Source organism: Cryptomeria japonica, chromosome 1 (assembly GCF_030272615.1).
Source record: "Cryptomeria japonica chromosome 1, Sugi_1.0, whole genome shotgun sequence".
NCBI classification, from domain to species: Eukaryota; Viridiplantae; Streptophyta; class Pinopsida; order Cupressales; family Cupressaceae; genus Cryptomeria; species Cryptomeria japonica.
Genome location: NC_081405.1, coordinates 427,009,969 through 427,035,180, shown reverse-complemented (window position 1 = coordinate 427,035,180; position 25,212 = coordinate 427,009,969).

Genomic DNA, 25,212 nt, shown 5'->3' with positions numbered 1-25,212 from the left:
TGATGAAATAAGCTTAGAAAAAGAAAGCTTAGTGTGATGGGATGATCCTTATTCATAGTTTGGACAAAAGTTCATCATCTCATGGGGGGGAGGCGAGCGTGAGGGATTTAGGTAAGCGGTGATAATGATCAAGATAGAAGCAACCTGCATAGATGAGGGTCAAGTTGATGGGATAGATACTGAATTAATGGCTTACATGACTAAAGAAATATGGATGTTGGGCGGGTGGGTGGGGAAAGAGAAGGACGAGATAGATGGTGAATCAATTCCTAACATCACTAATGGAATATGGATATGATACTGAATGATGCAGGTGGGAGGCAGTAGTGCCAAAGTCTAAATGATTGATGCTCAGTCCCATCCATGGCAATTTGTCTTATCGATGATATCACTAAAATAATAGGCATCTTAGGTGGGTGAGGTGTGATGGGGGGCATGTGTTGGGGGAATTAGGAGGCTAAATAATGGCTTATATGATAAAATATGGATACTGGGTGATAGGGTGGGAAAGCAATGCAATCAGGAGGGATGAGTATCCTAAGAGACAATGAAGCTAATTTATTTGCCTTAACACCTGGAACCATGTTTTCACCAAGGTACTTTCCCATAGCACCACAAAGTGGTTTTCATTAATGGACGAATTGATTTTTCTTTACTTTTTTTTTTTCTTTTTTTAGTAGTTTTAATGATTTTTTAATTTTTTGAAAATTGGTAACCTCTAAAGACTAGGTATATAATCTCTTCAGATGAATGATATTCATGCGATCATCCAAAGGATATCCTTTAGGTGTAGCCAATTGATAGGTACCTGATCCATATTTTGTAATGATGACACAGGGTCCAAGCCAGTTAGGCTCAAATTTGCCTTTCTTCTCATGATCCTAGAGATTCTTTTGATTTTCCATAAGAACTAGGTCACCAATGTTGAATTCCTGGGCTCTGACTTTCTTGTTGTATCTTATCCGTAAGTGATTCTAATACACTTGAAGATGATTCAAGGCCTTGAGATGCCTTTCATCTAGTAATTATAGTTCTTGTAATCTGACCACTCTATATTCCTTATCAGGGAGGATGTTCTGCAATAATACCTAAAGTGAAGGGATCACAATCTCAAGGGAGAGGATAACTTCAGAACCAAAGACTAGGGAATATGGAGTGGCTCTTGTGGGGGTGTGGATGCTTGTGCAGTAGGCCCAAAGAGAAGGATGGAGTTGCAAGTTCCAATCATGGCCAACTTCATTGATTGTTTTCTTGAAGATCTTGATAAGGGTTTTGTTTGAAGCCTCAACTTGACCATTTCCTTGTGGGTAATATGGAGTAGAAAAGTGGTGTTGGATGGTGAACTTCTAGCACAATTCTTTGACATCCTGATTTTTGAAAGATCTGCCATTATTTGTAATGATAACTTTAGGGATTCCATAGTGGAAAATTGAGTAATTTAGGATGAATTTGGAGATCTGTTTGCTAGTAGTGAATGTGGGTGGTATGACCTCCACCCTTGGTTAGGTATTATATGGTGGTTATTATGAATTTATGACCACTGGATGAGGTGGGATGAATTTTTTCTATGAGATCGAAACCCCATTGAGAGAATGGCCAAGGTGTGATAAACGATAGCAAATCCTGAGAAGGTGCACGAATTTTGTCACCATGCTTCTAACAAGGTATACATTTCTTGGCATAGTGATACGCATATTCTTCCATTGTGTTCTAGTAGTATCCAGTGTGCAAGAGCTTCTTAGCCAAGGTGAGATCGCTTGAGTGTGCTCCACAAATGCCCTTGTGCACTTCACGTAGTGCTAGTTCAACCTCCTCTCAATATAAACACCTTAGGAGGGTTCCATTGAAGTGCCTTTGAAATAGGGTATCACTGAGGATAGTATAGTGAGAAGATCGGTGGATGAAGGTTTGTTGTTGGGTTTTAATGAGGTGAGGGGGAATGATGTTTTCTCATAGGTAAGTGAAATTTTATTGGTACCATGAAGAATCAGGACCAACAAGGACACACATCAATTATTATTTGGGGACATCATATGTTGGCACTAAAAGTTGCTCAACCAATAACTCACACTTCTGACTATTTGCAAGTATTTGCAAGAGGGAACCAATTGTAGCCATGACATCAACAACTATGTTGTTTGTCTAGGTAAATTGTTCAAACTAAATGAAGGTGAAGTGCTATTTGAAGTCCTCCAACATGCGGCAATAAGGGAACATCTTGTCATACTTTTTCTAATACTCATCATTAACTTGCTTTATGACAAGTTGAGAATCTTCGTAGACTTGTAGTTTTGTGATCTTCCATTGAATAGCCAAACGAAGCTTAGTAATGAGGGCTTAATATGTTATTTGTGCATGCAAAGGCTATCTTGTAGGACTTAGGGATGTAATCTCCTTGAGGTGTGATAAAAAATATACCTACCCCTAATCCATGTTGCATGCAAGAGCCATCAAAATATAACTATCATTTTGTAGGTGTGGCAACAGTCATGATAGCATCATTAGGAAAATTTTATATAAGGGGGTGATCACCTTGAAGGGGAGCATCAACCAATCCGTCAGCTATGATTTGTCCTTTGATTTATTTTCTATCTACACACTCAATATAAAATTCACTTAGGAGCATGACCCATTTTGTTGTGCTTCTTGTGAGAGAAACTCTAGACAACAAGTACATGAGAGGATCAATCTTTTCTATTAGTTTGGTCTTGTTGTTGAGAATGTAGTGATATAGTTTCTGAGTATTGAAAAAACACTCCAAGGCAAGCTCTTTCTATGGGAGTATAGTTGAGTCCATACCCCAAAAGAGTGCGACTGATCTACTATATTACATGCTCTTTGCCTTTGTCATCTATCTATGCTAATAATGCCCCCATTTCCACTATGATTGTTGATATGTACAAGAGGAGGGGATGTCATAGAATAGGTGGCATCAAAACTAGAGGGGAGGGTAGATATTCTTTCAATTTGTCAAAGGCCTTTTGACATAATTAATCCCACTAGTATTTGGTATCCTTGTGCAAGAGGTGTGCAAATGGATGACACTTGTCTATGAGTTGTGCAATGAATCTATAGATAGATTGAAGTTTTCCTTGGAGACTGCAAAGCTGGGTCCACTTCTGTTCCTCTATGAGAGACTATGAATCCCAACTTTTCTGATGTGACTTTGAAGACACACTTCTTAGGGTTGAGACACAACTTGTATTTCTCAAGTCTCTCAAATACTTTCCTTTGGACAGGAATGTGTTCTTCTCATGTTTTAGACTTTCCTAAGAGATCATTCATATAATCTTCCATAATATTGTGTAGAAGATCATGGAAGATGGTTGTCATTTCTTTTTGATATGTTGCTCCTAGATTTTTTAACCCAAAGGGCATGACTTGATAGAAAAAGGTTCCCCAAGGAGTAGTGAACATTGTCTTGTGTTGGTCTTCTTCTACAATCCTAATCTGATTGTATCTTGAAAATCCATCCATTAGGGAGAGCATCTCATGTCCAACTGGGAGCTCTATAATCATGTCTATGTTTGACAAGGGGAAGTCATCTTTCAAATATTCTTTGTTGAGGTCTCTGAAGTCCATGCAAATTATTATGCCCCCAACAGGCTTGCCAATAAGTACAATGTTTGAAACCCATTCAGGATAGTCAATGAGTTTGATAAATCTAACATCTAGAATTTTTTGAAGTTCTACTTTTATGAGGGAAACTTGTGGATGCATCTTATGAAGCTTCTATTTGAATGTCTTAGCATTTATCCTGACAACAAGATTATGTACTATTAATTCTGGGTCAAGGCTTGGCATGTCATCATACAACCAGACATTTAGTTGATTTGTGTCTCTTGTAGGAAGCTCAAGAAATTGTGTTTCTCCTCAATGAGAACATTCTTTGGATTATCATTTGTACCTATATTGGTAGTGTTTGTTTCCTTGATGAGTAGGGGCGACTTCTCCTGATATGGGGGAATCATGGTAGGCAAGTCAAGTCCCTCGTCCTCTAGTGCTTGATCCAGGTTTTCACTAGAAGATGCATCCTTTATTTTTACTTTTTCCAAGTTTGAAGGCGCCTTAGAGAGGTTTTCACTAAGGGTCCTATGATTTTTCTTTTTATTTTCATTTTGGAAACTGAGGGAGTTGACCCGACTACCAAAGTATGCCTCCCTGTTGACCTGGATTCCATTTATAGATGTGTGGTCCTCAAGGTCTTGCATAGTAAGTAATGCCAAGAGGGCATTATCATCAGCACATATGTCAAGAATAGGTGGTCCTCATTGGTTCCAATCAATAAGCTCAAGTTGGAGAATTTGAAGCTCTGAAGGGTTTGAAGGGGTGATAGGGACGATGGTATTGACATAGGTATCATCAAATATATCGTCAAGGTACTTGAAAGGAACTTTGTATAATTCCTCTTCATCAGAGTCTTTGATTTTAGTAGGAGGGTATGTCGAAGCACCAATGACAGTGATCTTAGGAATTGGTGAGTAACCCAAGCCCCTATTATGCTTCTAGGAGATTGGAGAGATGGGCACTTTGATTCCTTGTTCTTATGGTTTGATACCATGTCCGTTATAGCCCATCTTTTATACCATAGCAAAAGCCTCAGGGTATATTTTTTGGGGGATATATGTTGGTGCTATATTTTCTTCTCAGTATAACCAAGAAGTGACATCAATTTCCAGGATTTCTTCATCAAGTGGGCCTCACTACTGAAAGGTGGTCTTGGATTTTATGATGGGTTTCTTTTGAATCTATATTTCCTTAGGTTTACCATATGACTTAGGATAGGGTGGGAGTTGACTCACATAGAGATAATTTTGAAGGGTGTACTCTCCACAACCATTGTCACTTATATTGACCTTGATTTTGGGTTGGGTTGAAGTGGATGTGATGTTTGATGGATCAGATGGAGGTGGAGAAGTGGGTGTATTGAGTGGGAAATGATAAGGGTGTTTTCCTTCAAGGAGCTTGCAATATTGAAAGGGCTCCGATCAGTTGGGATAGAAATCTCTCAACCATTGTAAGGGAATTTTAGGCATTGGTGATAGGTGGATGGAACAACTTGAATGGAGTGAATCCATGGGTGGACGAGGAGAATATTGTATGGGAGATCAAGGTCCAAGAATTCACATGTTGTTTCCATCATTGCAAGGCCCACTTGAAGAGGTAGTGTTATGGTGTCTTTAAAAACCCTTTCTGCATCATCATAGGCTTTAATTGTGATCTTCTGAGATGTATCGACCAAATCTTCAGAGATTCCTAGTTGTTAAATCAATTTGTGTGTACAAAGGTTTAAGCCAGATCCACCATCTATACGAACCCTCTTGATCTTATGTTTCTAAACAATATCCTCAATATGAAGGGTTTTGTTGTGGGATGGATCATCGAATGGGGCATCTTTGGATGTGAAGATGAGGTAGTGTTATAGAACAACGTTGTTGATGAGGGCTTGAAATTGGCATGTGTTAATGTTATCTGAGACACAGGATTCCAAAAGAGCTTTCTCAAGGATCATTTTATGGATAGGTGAAGTCTTGAGGAGTTCCAGGATGGAAATCCATGCAGGTGTCTTATCGAGATGATCAAGGATATTATAGAAGTGGGTGGATGACATGGAGGCTTGTGGGTGAGGGAGAGGAATGATTATTCCTCTACGAGTAGTGACATTGCAATCATTATAGGAATATGAAGTGGAAGGTGAGGCACCTTGAATGACTATATTTTCTTGGTAGGGTCTACTTGGTTATTTTTGTGGAGGGGCACCTTGAATGGTTACCAGGGTCTATAAGAAGTGGGAGGAGGATCATCTCCTTGGATTGTGATGGTGTTCACATGGGTGCTAGTAGCTTCTATGTGTCCTACCAAGGATTCAAATCTAAAGATGTAATTGGTGTAATCATAGTGAAATTCATGAGATGATGAGGCTTTGTCCTTACCATGTTTAGGAAAAGGGTCCTAGTACATCTTAAGTTTGTCATTCAAGTTTACAGGATTAATAGTTGCAACCTCAATATCACCCTTGTCAATTAGGTCTTGGATGTAATTCTTTAATTTCATACACTTGTATGTATCATGACCATTGATGTGATGGTAGTCACAGTATTAATTCTCATTATACCATCGAGGTTTTAGGTTGATTTGGATCAAAAAAAGGGCGAGTCATCGGAAAGACAATGACACTAGCTTTAACAAGCTTCTAGAAGATGACCTCAATAGGTTCAACGAGCAGAGTGCACTCATGCTGGGATTGATTGTTAGAGCGAGGAGGTTGACCTTGGATGGAGACATTGTTGTGAGTTTATATTTGGGTGTTGAATAGATTATTGATGGTGGTGAGTTTGGGAGTGACAATCACAATCTGAACACACTTGGCATCAATGACTCCATCATTGATGATTTTTTTTTTTTGGGCCAATATTTGGGTTTGTCGGTATGCGAGCAAGAAACTTGATTAGATTTTTAATAATGTTTTAATGTTCCTTCCTATAAAATGGTGTGCTCTAATGCTAGATATTTCTTAATGATTTGTTTAAAGGTGTCCAAGCATTGACAAGACAAGGGTTTGGACAGTTCTGGTACCAGGATACGTTGAAATAAATCAATTTGGTATGACTTGTTGGAATCCAAGAACATTGAGGGGTGAGGTGAATTAGTGTTCTACCGGTATGATCAATTTTAACCTTATTAAAACATGCATACACCAACCAGTATACCAGTACATAAAGAATTGAAAGAAGTAAAGCAACCAATAAGACAATCACATAAATTAGAACCATAACACACAAAATTATACATGGAAAATGTCAAAGAGGAAAAACCACGGTAGGATTTTTGACCCACAATATCAATCCACTGGCCATATGAAGAGATATTACAAAATATAGGGGCCTGCACTTGCAGGAAGGCTTACAACCTAGAGCACACTGCTCAATCACAAAAGAAGCCTCACTGACTGCATATAAATCTAGACTACAATCCAGAGAAGTGTTGAATTGCAAAGGATAGCATCTCGTATGCCTAAATACAGTTCCGATTAAGCTCTGTTTATTCTAGTTTGAGACCCAAACCCTTTACCAGAATAACCCTTACATAGATATATTTTGCATCTCCTTCCTAATACATATTCACATGATATCACATCCACTTTTATATAATTACAGCATCAAAATGATCTAATCCAACTGATCTATACCCTATACAATTTATCATGTTTTATGTCGGCTTACAAAGATAATTACAATATCAATATACATGTTGGCTAGATAACATAAATACATGAATATCACAAACAATTGCTGATGTCGGATCCAAGAGATGTCTGCCTCCAATACCGATAACCTTATTCTAAACCATGTCAGCCTACATTTTTGGTAACCAAAGAAATCCTTCTATCCTACCGGTGCTGGTGTTGGTGATGGTGCTGGTGTAGTGTCTATGAAGTGTTTGTCGGTACACAACTGACCCAAAATATGAAGCCATAACAAGATACCATGTTGTCATCAATGACAAGATAGTGAAACCAACCAATTGAGTGTCAATTGCCAACAATCTCCCCCTTTGGGATTGATGGCAATACTCATGTGAAAAATGATCACGGTTTCATTTGTTGGTTTCATCCCACTTGGTTCCTTTGAGTTGAATATTCATCAATACAAAATACTCCATACTTCCATAGATCTCCATATCTCCCCCTAATGAATACAACTCCCTTAATTCTTTTTCACATCTATATCACTTCCCCTTTGACATCAATGACATCAAAACTTCCAAAAAGAATGCCAAAGATCCAAAACTATACAATGAGTACCCCCAAAATACCATTACCAGAGCTTAACATATTTGAAAATGTCTGGATATGCCTTCTCCAATAGCTCAAGATAAGTATCCCAACTAGTTTTGAAAGTTCTAGAAATAGATACAAGTCCATTTAGTATATGAGAAAATGACTCTTTCTCACTTAGCTCTGTCGGTGTGGGCTTACCAACCATATCCATATACTCCTTCTTATGTACACTGAGTAAATCCAACCGAGGACTCACCAAGCCTCTAAGACTTCTGGCTCTTTTTATGATTTTGTCTTTTTCTTTCTCAAGAACAAAAATGTGGGCTTCCAAAACAAAATTTTGACCATCAATGGATAGAGTTAATGAATTCAATCCATTAAAAGAATTAGCTATAATTGCAATTTTCTCCTGAAATTCCTTAATCTTCTTATCCACATTAACTCTAAGTACATTTCTGTTACAACATACCCTGTAAATATTTGTACACTGCTTTAAAGAATTGTCTATTAGTTTCATCTTTTCATCCATATTCTTCCTCTCAGATTCAATCACTTGATCAAATGTAGCTCTTTTTGCCTGTGTGAACCTCTCTAGTGCTTGTCAATTTGAAATTTGCTGCAAGGATTGAAAATCCTTTGAAATGTGCTCTGTAATTGTCTTAAGCTTGTCGGATGGTCTCGCTTCCCTATCAATCTTGCAATCTGGGACTAGTTTGTGCAAAACAATGATAGAGTGATCAATAATCCCTTTATCCATAGATCCCTCTTTCATCATTTTTTGTGCAGCCATCATCATGAGTTCAGTAGGACTCATCTCAATTATGTTTTTCTTTTCAACCTGTGAGGTGTCAATTGATAACAATGATGGACCTACTACCAGTTCTCTCCCGGATTCCTCTTTTTTCTCCTTTGATGATTTATCCTTTGTAGCTTCCTCACTTGCACCGATGGCTTCGCCACTTGGTGCAATCTTTGTAACTGTCAGTTCCTCCCTAGGAACTATAACCTTATCCTATACATTTGTATCTAGATGATTGTTGTCCTCAACTTTAGTATCCTGTACATTATCAACCTTTACACTATCTATATTCACCAATATCTCAGCATTTGTTTGTACATTTGTATCTATTGGGGGTATAATTTCCACTGTCTTAATGTTTTTCAAAATTAAGGGTGAAGTACCCATAATACCCTTTCCTTTTCCTTCAATCGGGATGTCTGGAGTGTCTGTCTTTGATTTCGGTGAAGTAAAGAAACATCGATTCTCTTCAAAAAACTTAACCTATGCCTTGTGGGTCTCCTTTATTATCTCATTTACCTTTCCTAGGATAAGACTGGTTATTCTATGTTTGTTGTTAAAGATTTTTCTATCTGCCACCTCAAGTGTCCTATCCATTTCTTCTGGAGTAATAGAAACACAAATAGATAACAACTCTTGAATTTTTATGTGCTTGTCTTCTTGCATTGCTGATAGTCTCCTAGCATCTAGCATATCATACAACTCTTCTAATATTTGGTCTTCAATTTCTATCAAGGCTTTCTTAAAAATATCCAAATATAACAATACTACTTACTCTATTTCTCTTTGTTCATCATCCTCTAAATTCTCATAATAAAACTGTACATTCTTTAACATACCATCCTTAGTAATCTTATCAACTAATTATGTACAAGTTTTAGGTGGAATGATAGTTACATTACCAGATTCAATTTTAGATCAATATTTGCCTTCTTCCTTCTCCCAATGCCAGATGGAGCTAAAGGTGTTACTTTTGGTGCTTTCTTCTGTGTCGGTAACTTGGATGTAACTTTCCTAACCGGTTTCTTTTTAGCTTCTACCTTGGTTTCCTTTGTTTTCTTCCTTATAACCCTTTTGAAAGCCAGGGGTGTGTCATCTTCAGATGTAGACTCTATTGTAATAGACTCAATGAACACTTCAGGTTCTTTTCTCTTCCTACCTTTCTCTGGGATAGCATCAATTAAGGCTTTGATGTCTTGTGAGACCTTCTCAACAAACTTACTTTCCTTTCCTTCCTGCTTCTCTCTCTTCTTCTGGTTGAACTCTATTTCAACCTCTTGTGTCTTTTGTTTTGCAATACCATAGGGCTTCTCAACTTCATCAATAGGAGCATAAATTAATATTTTTGCATAAGCATCTAAAATTTTTCCATCAACTTCATGGCCCATTTCCTCTATCCATATCTTCCGAGGCTTGACCGCTTCCATGAGTGTTTCATCTTTCTTTACCATAAAGCATATGTCAGCTAAGTATTTCTCAATAATATTCTTTGTTACTATTTACTAAGTTGACATTATTTTTATGTCCAAAGTCATTCTATATATACTCTAGTTGGTTACTACTACCGAAATATTCAGTCGGTAAGCACAGAGCAGTCGGTTATAGAAGAAAGTAGTCACAGAGCCTAGTATACACCGAACTGTCTACCGGGTAACACTCTATGTCTACCGAGCAGCAAAAATGATATACCGAGTTAACACACACCGAGTGAAATGTGTTACCAGATTCATTGAACCTAGACATACATGGGAAAATGTGTTATAAGATCGAGGAACAAAGAATCATTATCACATTGGAAATTGCACTTCTAGATTGTGTATGATTTTGAGGTCATCTATTCAATGAAATATTTTTTATGGTTATTCATTTGATAAATCATGTTTGTAAGATCGAAGCAATGAACAGATCACCTACATAAGAGATCTATTTATACAGCATGAATTGGGATCAGAAAGAGAGAGATATATATATTAAGCAAGACATGTGTAATAGATAAGGAAGCACTGAGTATTGTGATTGTCAAAGACACATAGGTCACTGAGAAGGATTTCAAAGAACTGTCAAAGAACAGAGTAAACATAAGGGTTTACCGAGTTAATCTATGGGTTATCAAGGTATGCTATAAGCAAGGTAATCTCATTTTGAGCACATAGAATCTGCTATAACATTTCAGATGTGAAGTTGCAGATATTTGTAAAGATTTTATTGTAATATTTTGAGTTGTAAGAGAAACCTTTAATAGGGTAAAAGACTCTAACAAAGTCTATAAATTGTAAAACCTTTAACCAGGTGCAACATTTAGAATAAGTGTTCTAAAATCCTTTAGCAAGGTAGATCTAATGATCTTGATACTCCTAACAGGGTAAGCTATCAGAAATAACTAAACATGTAGCTCTAACCGAGCACTCTTTATTATTGCAGTAGTGAAGTTGTGGGTGCCATCCCCACTGCAGTTTTTCTCTCTAACCAAAAGTTTTTGCGTAACCAAAATATATGTGTTATTGAGTGAATCATGTATGATTGTTATTTATTTGTTTTAGCTTTATGTTATGTTACAACACTTTTTGGTTTATGCATAACAGTAAGGTTAATGTTGAAGAAAGGATTTGAAGTATTGATTCACCCCTCTCCTCTTAGTACATTAGCTTTCCGTATTGGGCCTAACAATTGGTATCAAAGCTTCAATCTTGGAAAAGGGTTTGATTGCCTAAAGAAAAAGATCTTATCAATGGAAGGCTATAAACAATCTCAGAGAATCATGTATTTGCAAGAAGAGTTGGATCATGCTAATCAAGTGATTGCAGACATGCAAAGACAAATGCAAAAATCATTGAAAGTCAGAAGAAGGTTATCTGATGATTTGCAGGACTCTCAAGAGTTAGTGGAACAAATTGAGACATCATCTGAGAATAGTATATCTGAAGAGACTGAAGAGATGATTGGAGATCTGAAAGAAAAGAACAAAGCACTAACTGATAAGCTAAAAGCAATGAAAAGAGGACATGAACATTTCAGCACACAGATGACTGAAAATCTGGATGCATTGAGGACAACCGAGGATAAAGTAAGAGATCTAGAAAGAGAAAAACAACAACTTGAAGCATTAGTATCTGAAAAAGAATGATGAAATCACTAGGATGACTAGAATTCAAGTAATCTGTTAGATCAATTGGGTTATGCACATCATGAAGCAAATCTAAAAGATGATGAGAATCATGCATTAAAACTTGAACTATCAAGATTGACCGATGAACTTGAAACAGAGAAGAAATCCAAAGAAACACTAAAGAAGAGTTATGAAGCATCAAAGATATTGGATGAGCAACTGAATACAAGAAGACCCAACAAAGATGCAGGACTCAGTTACAAAGGAAAAGAATCTACTGAAAAGGGAATCCACACTACCGAGAGAGGCGAATCATCAAAGCAAGCTGGAAATAAGAAGAACATCAAAGGAAAGAAACCTATTTCCAACTACTTTGGAAATTAAGGTCATACTGCAAACTTGTGCCAAATCAAAAAAGGTAAGGAACTGAATGTCACAAGGTCTAATGGTTATTGTTACAATTGCAATAAATATGGTCATGCATCTAATCAACATAGGACAAAGTCTGTTAGCAATTGTCAGAAGGCAAAATTCAAAGGGTTTTGTAAAAACTGCAATAGATATGGTCATAGTATCGAGAAGCATTGGTTTAAGAAAAAGAACTATATGTGATCTACACACCGAGCAAATATTAGAGGCTACCGAACTCACCCAGATCCTAACTGATAGTATTCTACAGTACCATGGGATTACAATACAAGGATATGGTGTGAATGTTGTGGAAGATATGGACATATAAGTGCCAACTGCTTTATAAGGTTTGGAATGAACAACTGAAGATCATGGAGAAATCCTGGTATGGCATGTTTTCATTGTCACAAAGTTGGACACTTGGCTAGAGATTGTAGAGATCAGCCTAGAGGAGACACTGAGGAAATAAAAGGGAAATTACAGATGATTTGGAAAAAGAAGGAAATTGTGTTAAATGAAGAAAGCACCTTATCTACCGAGTTAGGTGCACCTATTCCAAATTAATCGGTAAAGGTATGAAGGGACTGAATTCTCTCAAGGTTAAATCTTAATAGTTCCTATTTTATCATGTACTTAATTCAAAATCTGCATAACTAAAGATGCATTAGGAAATTTGAAATTGTATCAAGTCTTTTGGAAGCCTGTCTAGTCGGTAAATATAGGAAGTCTGGCTACTCGGTAAATGCATAAAAAGTAAGTGGAATTGAGTGCATTTAATGTCTTTTGACCTAACTATACGGAGCCCGATAAGATATATTGTGTACTTAAAGCTTTTGTGTGGTCATTTTACACTCACCAAGTTTTCAAGAAAGCAGAGCAAAGCGATTCAAAGGCGATCAAACCTCCTCCGAAGTGAAATTCAAGGTATTTACATCAATCACAATGCATTGTCAAGCTAGTTTACTGATCATATCAGTTGTGAATATTTGTTTTACATTTGTAAGTGGAAAGTGTCTATCGTTTAAAAGTTTTCAAACCCTAAGGATCCTTTGTTAAGTATTTATCCGAAATCTGCAATGGCACCGAAGATCCAGAAGCCCGTTGTTGTTGAGAACATTGAAAAGCCCTCACTGAAATACTCTCTAACTCCCAAAGTACCATTTGAACTGGATGATAAAACTGCATTTTCACTCATTCCGGATAGGGTTTTACTAGTTGAGGATGTCAAATTCTTCAATAAGTGTCATGTTGAGGAACTAGGTCATGTTGAGATCAAGGACACATATGATGAATTGTGTACTGATGGGAAATTGGATAGAAAGTATGAACACATTAAAATCAAGGGATTAACCAAAGCCCTAACCTATCCCCATGTCTTCAAACCCCAATGGGTCAAGTTTGTTCTCAGCAGAGTTCATGATTATTTCATGTGGTTAGAGGAGCAACCATTCAAAATCACCAAGGAAATCATTCACTTGATCACTAGTTACCCTATTTTTTATCATGCCTGAGCTCAGAAAATGATATCACAAAAGGAATTGATCACTTTAACTGGAGTTGAATCTGATTCTAGAGGACTGAAATTGAACAATGTGACAGATGCAGAGCTGAAGTTTGCCATTAGAGTCATAGGTTATTGTTTCTTTCAATCGGCAAGGGAAAACAGTGTACCCTGTGCAACAGTCGATTTAACATATAAAATTGTGAAGAAAGGAATGAAAATTGATCTATGCGAAGTATTGTTGAAAAACCTATTTGAGAATCTAAACACCATAAGGAAGCTGAAGAAGAACAACTCGGCTAACACACTAAAGTTTGGATCACTTTTGGTATGCATGTTTTTCTACTTTGAGAAATTCTTTCCAACAGTCGGTAATGTAGTTTGGGAGCTACACCAACCAATCACCCATCAAATCAATGACTTCATCAAATGGCTAGATGATAACTTTAATGATATTATGGATGATTACTTTAGCAAGTTTCAGGAAAAGATGCATAACAGGTTTAGAATTCCACCCCAGTTAGTAGAGAAATACAAAGATGACATATGCTTTGAAGTAGACACTGACTACTGCTATGTCAATGTTGTGGAACTGAGAACCCAATCTTTGCCACCTATGGGTTATGAGATTGATTTTGACATCTCACAATAATAGATAGATGCTTTTTCTTACATTACCAAGTCATGCCACCAAGCTGAGATATGGTACATATGAAGGAGTTAAAGAGAAAGTTAAGATGAGCATTGTAGTACCAAAGGCTACAAGGAAAGCAACAAAAATGATCAAGGCATTAATGAATAAATTTGGAGAAGGTTCTTCTTCCACACCTGTCAAGGGCACTGTAGTCATCACTGAGGAGGAATCTGAAGCCCAAGAGGTAGCTTTTACATTGAGCACCAAGTTGCCTAAAGGTAAAGTTTTGAAAAGCAAGAAACATGATACATCAAAGGTATCACCGACTCCTTCAGTAAAGTGCCCAAACACAAGATCATCTGCAATATCACCGAGTAAGAAACTAAAGAATGTTGCCACACGAAAGGTAACAAAAACTTATAAGAAATCTACTCAGAGACTCATTTTGTCTAAAGAGTCTAGTGACACCGAATCTGAAGATGCAAGTAAATTTTAGATTGTTAAGAGCAAAAAGGAAGAAGTACATAGTGTTGATAATTTTTGTGCTAATCTGAAGCAATATGGTGAATTTGGAGCATTTAGATATTTAAAATATTACTCCAGATCTGATGCAGAAAAGAGAAAAATTGAAGAAGCTATCATCTGCACACTTCTGAAATTTTGATTGGTCCCATTGGAAGTATCTAATTCTCTTCCAAAAGAGTTGTATTTGCATATTGATAACAGGTGGAAGTATATTATGGACTCAGAGAAATAGATGAGAGAAAGAAGTCTAGTACATCTTTTTCCAGACATGTCGGTAGATGAAATAAGTGAACATTTGAAAAACTACCACTCAAACTTCCTAGTCAAGCAAAGAGCCTTGAAAATGATGAATGACCTTTATCTGGATGTAGAGAATGAGACCAAGGAAAAATGGCAGGAAATATTTTGAATCAAGAATGATGGTGAGCAAGTTGAAGTTGAAACAGTTGATGTCACCGAGCAAGATCCTGATATCACCAAGCAAGACCCTGCTGACACTATACAAATTGATGAGGATATCATGGACACCAAGGGACAAGAACATGAAATGATAGAAGGGAATGCATATGCCAAACTAGTATCTAGTGAGTTAGTTTTGGAACAAGTTCAGCCCTATCCTCTGGTCACTCAGCCTATTTCAACCGAGGCCCCTCAAGATACTGAACAAGGAACATAGGGTCACAAGTCTACAGAAGGAGAAGCTACTTCTCAGGCCACCGGGGAACAAAATTCTCAAGCTCCTTCCAGCACTAAAAATGTTACAATTGAGACCCCAAGCAAGGATTCACCGAAGGCTACAACAGAGGTTCAAGAAATTGACAAAAGTGTTGCCTCTACCGAGCAACCTACCAAGATTCAACAAGCCTCCTAAGCCCTTGTATTAGTTCAACCAGTGAAAACTAAAGAAAAGAAAATGAAAAAGTATAGTTTCAATTTAGATTTGTCAAAACCAATAGTGTTGCCAAATGTAGACATTTCCAAATTAAAAGGGCAAGCACTTATTGAATTCGATGAACTATGCAAAGCCAAAGCAGAACAGGAAAAACAAATGTCTATTCAAAAGAAAAACAAAGTACTTTAGAAGGTGAAATCACTATTAACAGATATACTACTTGAAGCTACATTAACAATAGATGCAGCCATCCATATTCAACTGGATGAACTCCTGAATCAGATAGAGACATCTGGAGTAGACGCATCTAAATACTTGAGCAAGTTAAAGGATAAAGAGCTCACTACTAAAATGATTGAAGAGGTATAGAGAGCCATTGCTATTGGCAAAGTAAAACTTGTCAAATTTATTGCTGAGTTGTCCCCTGAACTCAAGCACATTCTTTATTTATTTCAGAAACTCTATACATTTTCTTTATTCATTAAAGATATCAAAAATAAAATAGAAGTGATTGAGAAAGAGATCACTGATCTCTCAAATAAGTTGACCACTGAGCCAAACTTTATTCAGCATTTCTATACAAAGTTACAAAAGTTGATGGCTCAAGAATTGGAACTTAGGAATGAAGAGCACAAAATAAGGATGGACATTATGACTCTTCAAACCTTATTCATTCCACACTTGTCCTTCGTCCAAGAATAGATCAACAAGGCTACCTCCCTATCCACTCAGCCAGAGGGAAGCACCTTAGATGGACTAATTTCACTATTAGCTGACATTACAGCTCAGAATTCACTCATGGATAGTGTCAAGGATGCCCTCTCTGTCACTCTTACCGATGCAAGGACAAAGTACAAATACATTTTTGACCAGTTGCCTCCACTGAATGATAACTAAGTTTTGATGTTTGTCAAAAAGGGGGAGTATAGTATCAAAGTATCAAAAGGGGAGTGTAGTATACAGGGGGAGTATATTGAGCAAAACAGAGTATCTAAATGCACAGTTAATTTTGACAGGGGGAGCAGTGAACCGAGCAGTGACAACTGAGCAGTTAATATAGAATATTGATCACCGAGCATGCAAAATCAAAGTTATGTACAGTATATTGATAAGGGGAGTATATCTGAATATACTATTTTATTGACTAATGTATATACTGTCTATTTAGTCAAATTTTGTAACTATATAGATTTTTGAGTTATGACTTTGAAACAAGTTTTGTCAAACATCTCAACTAATGTCAAAAGGGGAGATTGTTACTACTTACTAAGTTGCCATTAGTTTTATGTCCAAAGTCATTCTATATATACTCTAGTCAGTTACTACTACCGAAATATTTAGTCGGTAAGCACAGAGCAGTCGGTTACAGAAGAAAGTAGTCACAGAGCCTAGTATACACTAAACTGTCTACCGAGTAACACTCTATGTCTACTGAGTAGAAAAATGATATACCGAGTTAACACACATCGAGTGAAATGTGTTACTAGATTCATTGAACCTAGACATACATGGGGAAATGTGTTACAAGATCAAGGAACAAAGAACCATTATCACATTGGAAATTTCACTTCTAGATTGTGTATGATTTTGAGGTCATCTATCCAATGAAATATTTTGTATGGTTATTCATTCGATAGATCATGTTTGTAAGATTGAAGCAATGAATAGATCACCAACATAAGAGATCTATTTATACAACATGAATTGGGATCAGAAAGAGAGAGAGATATATGAAGCAAGACATGTGTAATAGATAAGGAAGCATTGAGTATTGTGACTGTCAAAGACATAGAGGTCACCGAGAAGGATTTTAGAGAACAGTCAAAGAATAGAGTAAACAGAAAGGTTTACCGAGTTAATATATGGGTTACCGATGTATGCTATAAGAAAGGTAATCTCATTTTGAGCACATAGAATCTGCTATAACATTTCAAATGTGAAGTTGTAGATATTTGTAAAGATTTTATTGTAATATTTTGAGTTGTAAGAGAAACCTTTAACAGGGTAAAAGACTCTAACAAAGTCTATAAATTGTAAAGCCTTTAACCAGGTGCATGATTTAGAATAAGTGTTGTAAAATCCTTTAGCAAGGTAGATCTAATGATATTGATACTCCTAATAGGGCAAGCTATCAGAAATAGCTAAACATGTAGCTCTAACCGAGCACTCTTTATTACTGTAGTAGTGAAGTTGTGGGTGCCATCCCCACCACAGTTTTTCTCTCTAACCAAGAGTTTCTGCGTAACCAAAATATATGTGTTATGGAGTGAATCATGTATGATTGTTATTTATTTGTTTTAGCTTTATGTTATGTTACAACATTTTTTGGTTTATGCATAACAACAAGGTTATTGTTGAAGAAAGGATTTGAAGTACTGATTCACCCCTCCCCTCTCATTACATTAGCTTTCCATATTGGGCCTAACATTCTTAGGAACCCTTTCTCTAGATTTCATAGCCTTCTAGAATGCTTTAAAATGTCCCCATAATTTGTCATCTCTCTGACTACCTAATGTAGCAATTGACTGTTTCAATTGCCTCCCTACCGGGATGTCAAATGTCCATTGCCTTTCCCAAAACCAGGAGTCTCATTCATGAAAAATAGCATTAAAAAGACAATTAAGTTTCCATACCAGAAAGTCCCTTTCTTTTCACCTTTAATCTTTCCTAGGTTTATCAATAATTCATCCAACATCCAACCACATAGATCCAATTTCTCATTTTCTCTCATCATTTTGTAAGTTGCGAAAATGTAGGAGCTAGAAAGATAATTCTTTTGATTTGATTTACCTTATAACTGATGACCATGCTACCGAATCTGATGTTTGTATCAGTAATAGTGCTTATTCTCATAGATCTCCTATCTGATGTTGCACCAGTGATTTTATTTTCATAATCATTAGAAACCTTCTTATATGGACATTGCCCAACCTGTGGTAAACCGGTGAGTTCCCTAATGGCTTCCTTGGTGATCTTGTAAGGTCTATCCAACCAGATAAACTCTCTACGTACTCTTCTCAAAACATACCTAATTATTTCATCTTCAAATTTTGGAATGTCCAGAATGCCAGTAAACCCTAAGTCTTCAATGTGCTTATTTTCAAGTTTGACCTTTCTATAATCTCCCATTAACTTGCTCATGTACATGCCCTTTATGTCAGATGTCCCCAAATCCTCAATGTGACATTGTATGTATTCCCTAACATCTTTGACATACACAACTCCTTCTGGAACATGGGAAAATGCTCCAACCGAATCTTCCAGGGTAGCCACATGCGGATACCACTTGAAAATTGGCCTAGGACGGTCCTTGACATCAACAATAGTCGGGTTTGAAACAAAGATAGGAACATATGATGATCCCTCTTTCATGATTAAAGATAAATACCTATTAATCGCTTTTGATGAAAAATCCTAAAGACTTCTTCCAATCGTCGGTGAAATTTCTCAAGAAGATATCTGATCACACTGAATCACCTTTAATTGCACTGAATTGCTCTAAATACAAGGTGATAAAAATTGAAGTAGATTCAACCTTTTATTCTCCAAGTAAAACCCTAATATTTCATTGACATCAATGACTTCTAGTGAAAGATACCGGATCTTGAACAAAATATATCCATGTTGGATAAGCATCTCCAATGTCTGGAACATCTTCCAGAACCTCTTCCTGTGGCATATGCAACATCTTCATGAATTTTGCCTACCCCTAAGGCATGTGCCTTAGTTATCAGATGAGTTTTCTATCGGTGCAGGAGCAACCTCTTCTATCGGATAAGTAATCGGTGCATTCCCATCTACTGATTGATCTTCAGTCTTCCTGACCCATCTATGGGTATGATCTCATCAGATTTCATTAACCTTTTCTTTCCCTTTCTCATTTGATCCTCCATTACCAATTGGTGGATTTCTTCTTCTACAGAATTTAGTAATATGTCCAACCTCATTACATGCATAACATATAACATTGTTCCTTTGAATTTCTTTGCTAAAACCGGTATAATTGTTTGACCTACACTGATTAGCCATATGTCCAAATTTTCCACATGCATAGCATTTAACATTCATTCTGCATTCTTTTGTCTTATGACCATACTTATTACATTTAGAACATTGACCGAGAGGAGAATCAAGGTTTTAATTTTCTCTATTTCTACATTGCCTAGCCATGTGACCAAATTTATTGCAAACAAAAAATCTACCATTAAATTTATAAGCATTAAACTGCCTTACCGGTGCCTTATGGTTTTGATCTTCATTAGCAGTACCGGAACTCTGTCCTTGATCAAATCCAAGTCCACTAGAATCTCCATTATGCCTTTGTCCCTTCAACAACTCATCTAGTTGTGCTAAACTAATCTTAATTTTTTCTTTATACTCACTTACAATAGTTAGATCATCTCTTAGAATTATCATTTGTCTCTCAAGCTCTTGTTCATTACTCTAGGATTGTACTAAATTGGTTCTTAACATATCAATCTCATGACCCAACCTACCACATTCTTCAAATTTGTTCTTCAAAGATACAAGAAGATTTTCTTCCTTTTTCTTTTGGTCCTCAATCTCTTTAGACATTCTCATAGTTATAGCTTGCATTTCATTTCTCATAACCATGTTCTCCTGACTCAACTTCTGACACTATTCCTTAAGTGCATCTTTTCTCTTCATCATCCTGATTTTGCAAAATTTTCTTCCTCCTAGTTTGAATAGATGATAGCCTCTCCTATAGGACAACAATGAATTCCTTAGCAGAATTCAATTCATTTTATACCTTTGAGTTCTTCAACCTTTCAGCATCATAATCTTCAAGTGCCATCTCAAGTTGCTTTTCCAAACCCATATCCATGGATTCTGGATTTAGGATCTCCCTCAAGATATTAAACTTTCTCTGAGGCACAAGGCTCTGATACCAATTGTTGGAGTCCAAGAACACTAAGAGAGGAGGGAGGGAGGGTGAATCAGTGTTCTACCGGTATGATAAATTTTAACCTTATTAAAACATGCATACACCAACCGGTATACGGATACATAAAGAATTGAAAGAAGTAAAGCAACCAATAAGCCAATCACATAAATGAGAACCATAACACATAGAATTATATGTGGAAAACCTCAAAGAGGAAAAACCACAATGGGATTTATGACCCACAATATCAATCCATTGGCCATATGAAGAGATATTAAAAAATATAGGGGCTTGTACTTGTAGTAAGGCTTACAGCCTAGAGCACACTGGTCAATCACAAAAGGAGCCTCGCTGGCTACATATAAATCCAAACTACAATCCAGAGAAGTGTTGAACTGCAAAAGATAGCATCTCCTATGCCTGAATATAGATCCAGTTAAGCTTTGTCTGTTCTAGTCTGATACCCTAAACCCTTTATCAAAATAACCCTTACATAGATGTATTTTGCATCGCCTTCCTAATACATATTCACATGATATCACATCCACTTCTATACAATTACAACATAAAAATGATCTAATCCAACTGACCTATATACCTTATACAATTTATCATGCCTTATGTTGTCTTACAAAGATAATTATGATGTCAATATACATGTCGGCTAGGTAACATTAATACATGAATATAAAAAATAATTACCGATGGCGGATCCAAGAGATGTTGACCTCCAATACTGATAACCTTATTCTAAACCATGTCAGCCTGCATTGTCAGTAACCAAAGAAATCCTTCTATCATGTTGATGCTGGTGCCAGTGTAGTGTTTGTGAAGTGCCTGTCGGTACACAACAGACCTAAAATATGAAGTTGGAACAAGATACCATGTTGCCATCAATGACAACATAGTGAAACCAACCAATTGAGTGTCAATTGCCAACATGACCCTGGTATGTCCCAAGGAAATTTCTTGATAAGATGTTGCCACCTTTGAAGGAAGTTGGTGAAGAATTCTTTGGGCCTTTGTTGTGTATTGTATAAGTCCATCATGGAAGCATCATTCTCAATGTTATAAGAATAATAGGACATGAACTTCTCTACTAGGTTTGGGAAAGACTTGATGGAGCCATGAGGTAAGGCAAAGAACCAAGTGAGGGAATCCCCACTAACAATTTTAGGGAAAATCCTTCTAAGGTAGACATCGCTATAAGAGACCTCTTGAATAATTCACGAACATGGTCTCTGGGATCGCCTTTGCCCTTCTACTTCTCGAATTTGGTCATCTCAAAACCTCGAGGGCAGGGTGAGTCTAAAATGAAAGGGTCATATGGACAAGGACATATTTCCTCAAAAGTGTAAGGTCTCTTATGAGTCCTATCCTTTAAATTTTTGATATGGTCCTTCATTTAGTAAATTTCTTTTAAGAGGTTGGGTTGTTGATTATGGACATTAGGGACATATTTACCCATATTAGACCTTGGGATTTGGTTGGGCATAGATGGAATACCACCACTAGCACCAATATATTGATAAGAAAAAATGAGAGGTTGTGAAGTGATTTGAGGGCATGATCCACAAATAGTGGTAGCAAGAGGTAAGCTAGTGTTAATGTAATTTAGGGAATTGTGGAGAGGTGAAAATAAATGAGGGGGTTGAGAGATAGGTGGATTATAAGTGTTTGGAGGAATAGAATTGGGGGGTATGGAAGTTGCAGGAAACAGATAGAGAAGAGCATCAAGAATGGATTGGTCAATGAGGTCACCCTCTAGTGGTTTTTCAAGAATAGATCAATCAAAATCAAGGGGCAAGCATGCCCCTTAAGTGATGAGTTGAGCTATGAGCCCATTTGGATTGGATTTGAAAAATATTTCCATCATCTCTTGGTTGTAGGGATCTTCCATGAATGATTGTAGATGCAGAGAAAGTTCAGGTTGATCAACGAGTTGTTCTTCTGGTTGAGGGTCTTGATTAAAAAGGTGACTAGTTTCAGGTATCTCGATGGCCATCTTTTCTTTTTGAGAGCATGCAAAGACCATAAACAAGTAACCTTAAAGATGGAAAACAAGGAGAGCAGATTTTGGAGTAGATTAGAAAAAGTGATTAAAGGACTTAATGATTTGATTTGATTGGGATTGGTTTTGAAAATAATTTGATAGTCCTTGGATTATGATAGGATTGATTAGATGATATCTTAGCCCTTGGATTAAGACATAGATGAGGAGGGCCACAAAGTGAGGTAACAACCAAGCTAGGCCAAACATAGACCTTAGGTTAAATTCGTTCAAGCCCTCTTCTACTTAGGATAGACTTCGTCCCTAAGCAAAATGGGGAAAAGGATTAGTTTTTTTATCAACCCAAATGATTAGGATCAATTAAGCAATATACTTGAGGTAGATTTTGTCTCAAGCACAAGGCTAATTGTGGATTTGATTAATGATGAAAGGTTTAAGTTAGACTTTTGCAAAGTGTTGATCTTGGATTGGGAGATTGATTTGTTGGTTGAATTGACTGATTGGATTAAGGTTGATGATTGATTGAAGATTCAAAATTGATGGGTTTTCTAAGTTCTTAAAGATTATGGCAATGATTATAGAAGGAAAAGATGACAATGATTATGGAGGAGAAAGGACGATAAAGATTATGGAAGAAAAAGGAATGAAAGGGAGGTTACCCTTGGTGGACAAGTGACTCAATAGTTAATTATAAGATATGGAAAGTTGGACAACCTGATGCAACCACTTTGATTGATGCTTTGGGATAAACCTGGTATTTGATGCAAGGCTTGGGTTCTCAAAGGTTCCTTGTCAAACTTGTTGTTATAAGCATGTAGGTAATCTTGGAAATGATGCAAGAAGGTTCTATGCTTCAAGAAGAGTTTGTTGTTGATGTATATAAATTTATGGTGCTTGAGGATTTGTTTGTAGCTAGGCTTATTTTTATTGACTTGGCAGTAGACAGACCTTTTAGGATGATTAAGGGACTTTTTTTTATGGGGATGAGTGAAAGTTGGTGAAATGTTGGGGAAATATGGAATGTGTCTACTCTTGGCAAGAGAAATCAAACAATGACAAACACATTAGCCAATGATAACACTTTATAACAAGCATGAGAGTGAAGGGGGCCTAGATTAGCCCAAACAAAATTTCACTAGTTTTGCATGAATGAAGACACATTGAAAACATAAAACTTAGGTTGGAAATTAAAAACCATTCAATGAGGCCTCTTGCACAAAGTGATACCTCAAACAAGTAGACAAATAGAAATTTTGGTAGCACTATATCCACTCCACAACACTCACTTCTTGGGCATACTAGATTCTCTTACCCCGAATATCCGAAGATCTAACCAAGGGATTCCCATCTCATCTTAAGTCGGTACATGAGAGGTTACTTTGGGGTACGATTTGCACTCCCTGCATCGTCAAATGTGGGATTTAAGACACTACAATAAGGTTCTTAGTTATTTTTTGATGGGTCCAGTCCAACAACGAATCCGTGAAGGAAGACACTTAAGGCTCTAATTGAGCTTATTAGTGCAAAGAAGGCCTCCACATACGTTGAATTCACTCAAAACTCCAGTCATTTGATCATATTTTTGTTTAGCAGCTTGAAAACAAATTGCTCGAGATCACGCCAGGAGATTCAATATCCTCAACATGTCCCAATTTGAAGTACCCTTGTGGGGTGATGAAAACCCCAATCAAGGATACCCCTCTCTACAAAAGAAAAGGACGGGCATCGTCAATCACCTTTCTCATCACCCAAGGTCTATGAAGGCAAGGGGAGAGGATAATAGGTGTGATAGTGGGTCCACCCTATAGATGTGTAAGCGCATAAGACAACAAACAAAATTATTTTTAGTCTCACAAATATATGTTTTCTATACTAAATGCAAGAAAGGAAACTATACTAGTGGAAAAATATGATCTTGGACAAGTGTGCTACAAAAAAAAAAGTTAGTTACAAATGATCTTGGACAGATAGGAAAACCTGCAAAAATCCAAATCTAATTAGTAACAAAAAATCCTAATCACCCTAGCGCAGAAGTCGAAGTACAGTCTCAGATGTCAACATCTACGTAGACATCGACATTTGCACAGACGTCAATGTAAAGAATGGACCTAGAAAACAAGAATAAAGAGAAACAAAGATTTAAATTTTCAAATTTGAAATATGGAGGGAAAATATTAACCTATGGAGACACTAAAGCACAACATAGACAGTAGTGTCTGTACAAACACCGAAAAAGGTTTCCAACAAAAAATAGTTAACCAAAGAAAAATTTGAAATTCAAAATTAAAATAAAGGCAGGGAAAATGGTTCGATGGAGACACCATTCCACAAAGAAAATGACAGCATCTACGCAAGCATCGAAATGTTAATTCTCAAAAATATTTGCTAATTAGTCTAAAAATCTAAATTCCTTGCTAAAAACACGAATGATATTAGAATACTAATTACTAACCTAGTTGTTTTTGTAGTTTTTTAATACTCTATTATGATTTTTTTTTATATTTTTAGTTAATTTTATCAATAAAAGGTGCAAATAGCAATAAGAAACAGTAAAAGAGTGGAGACTCTGATGTGACAAAATGCAGACACTGGTTGGGAGGACCTGCAGAAAATAGTAAGCAGGAAAATTTAAACTAAAATAAAGATG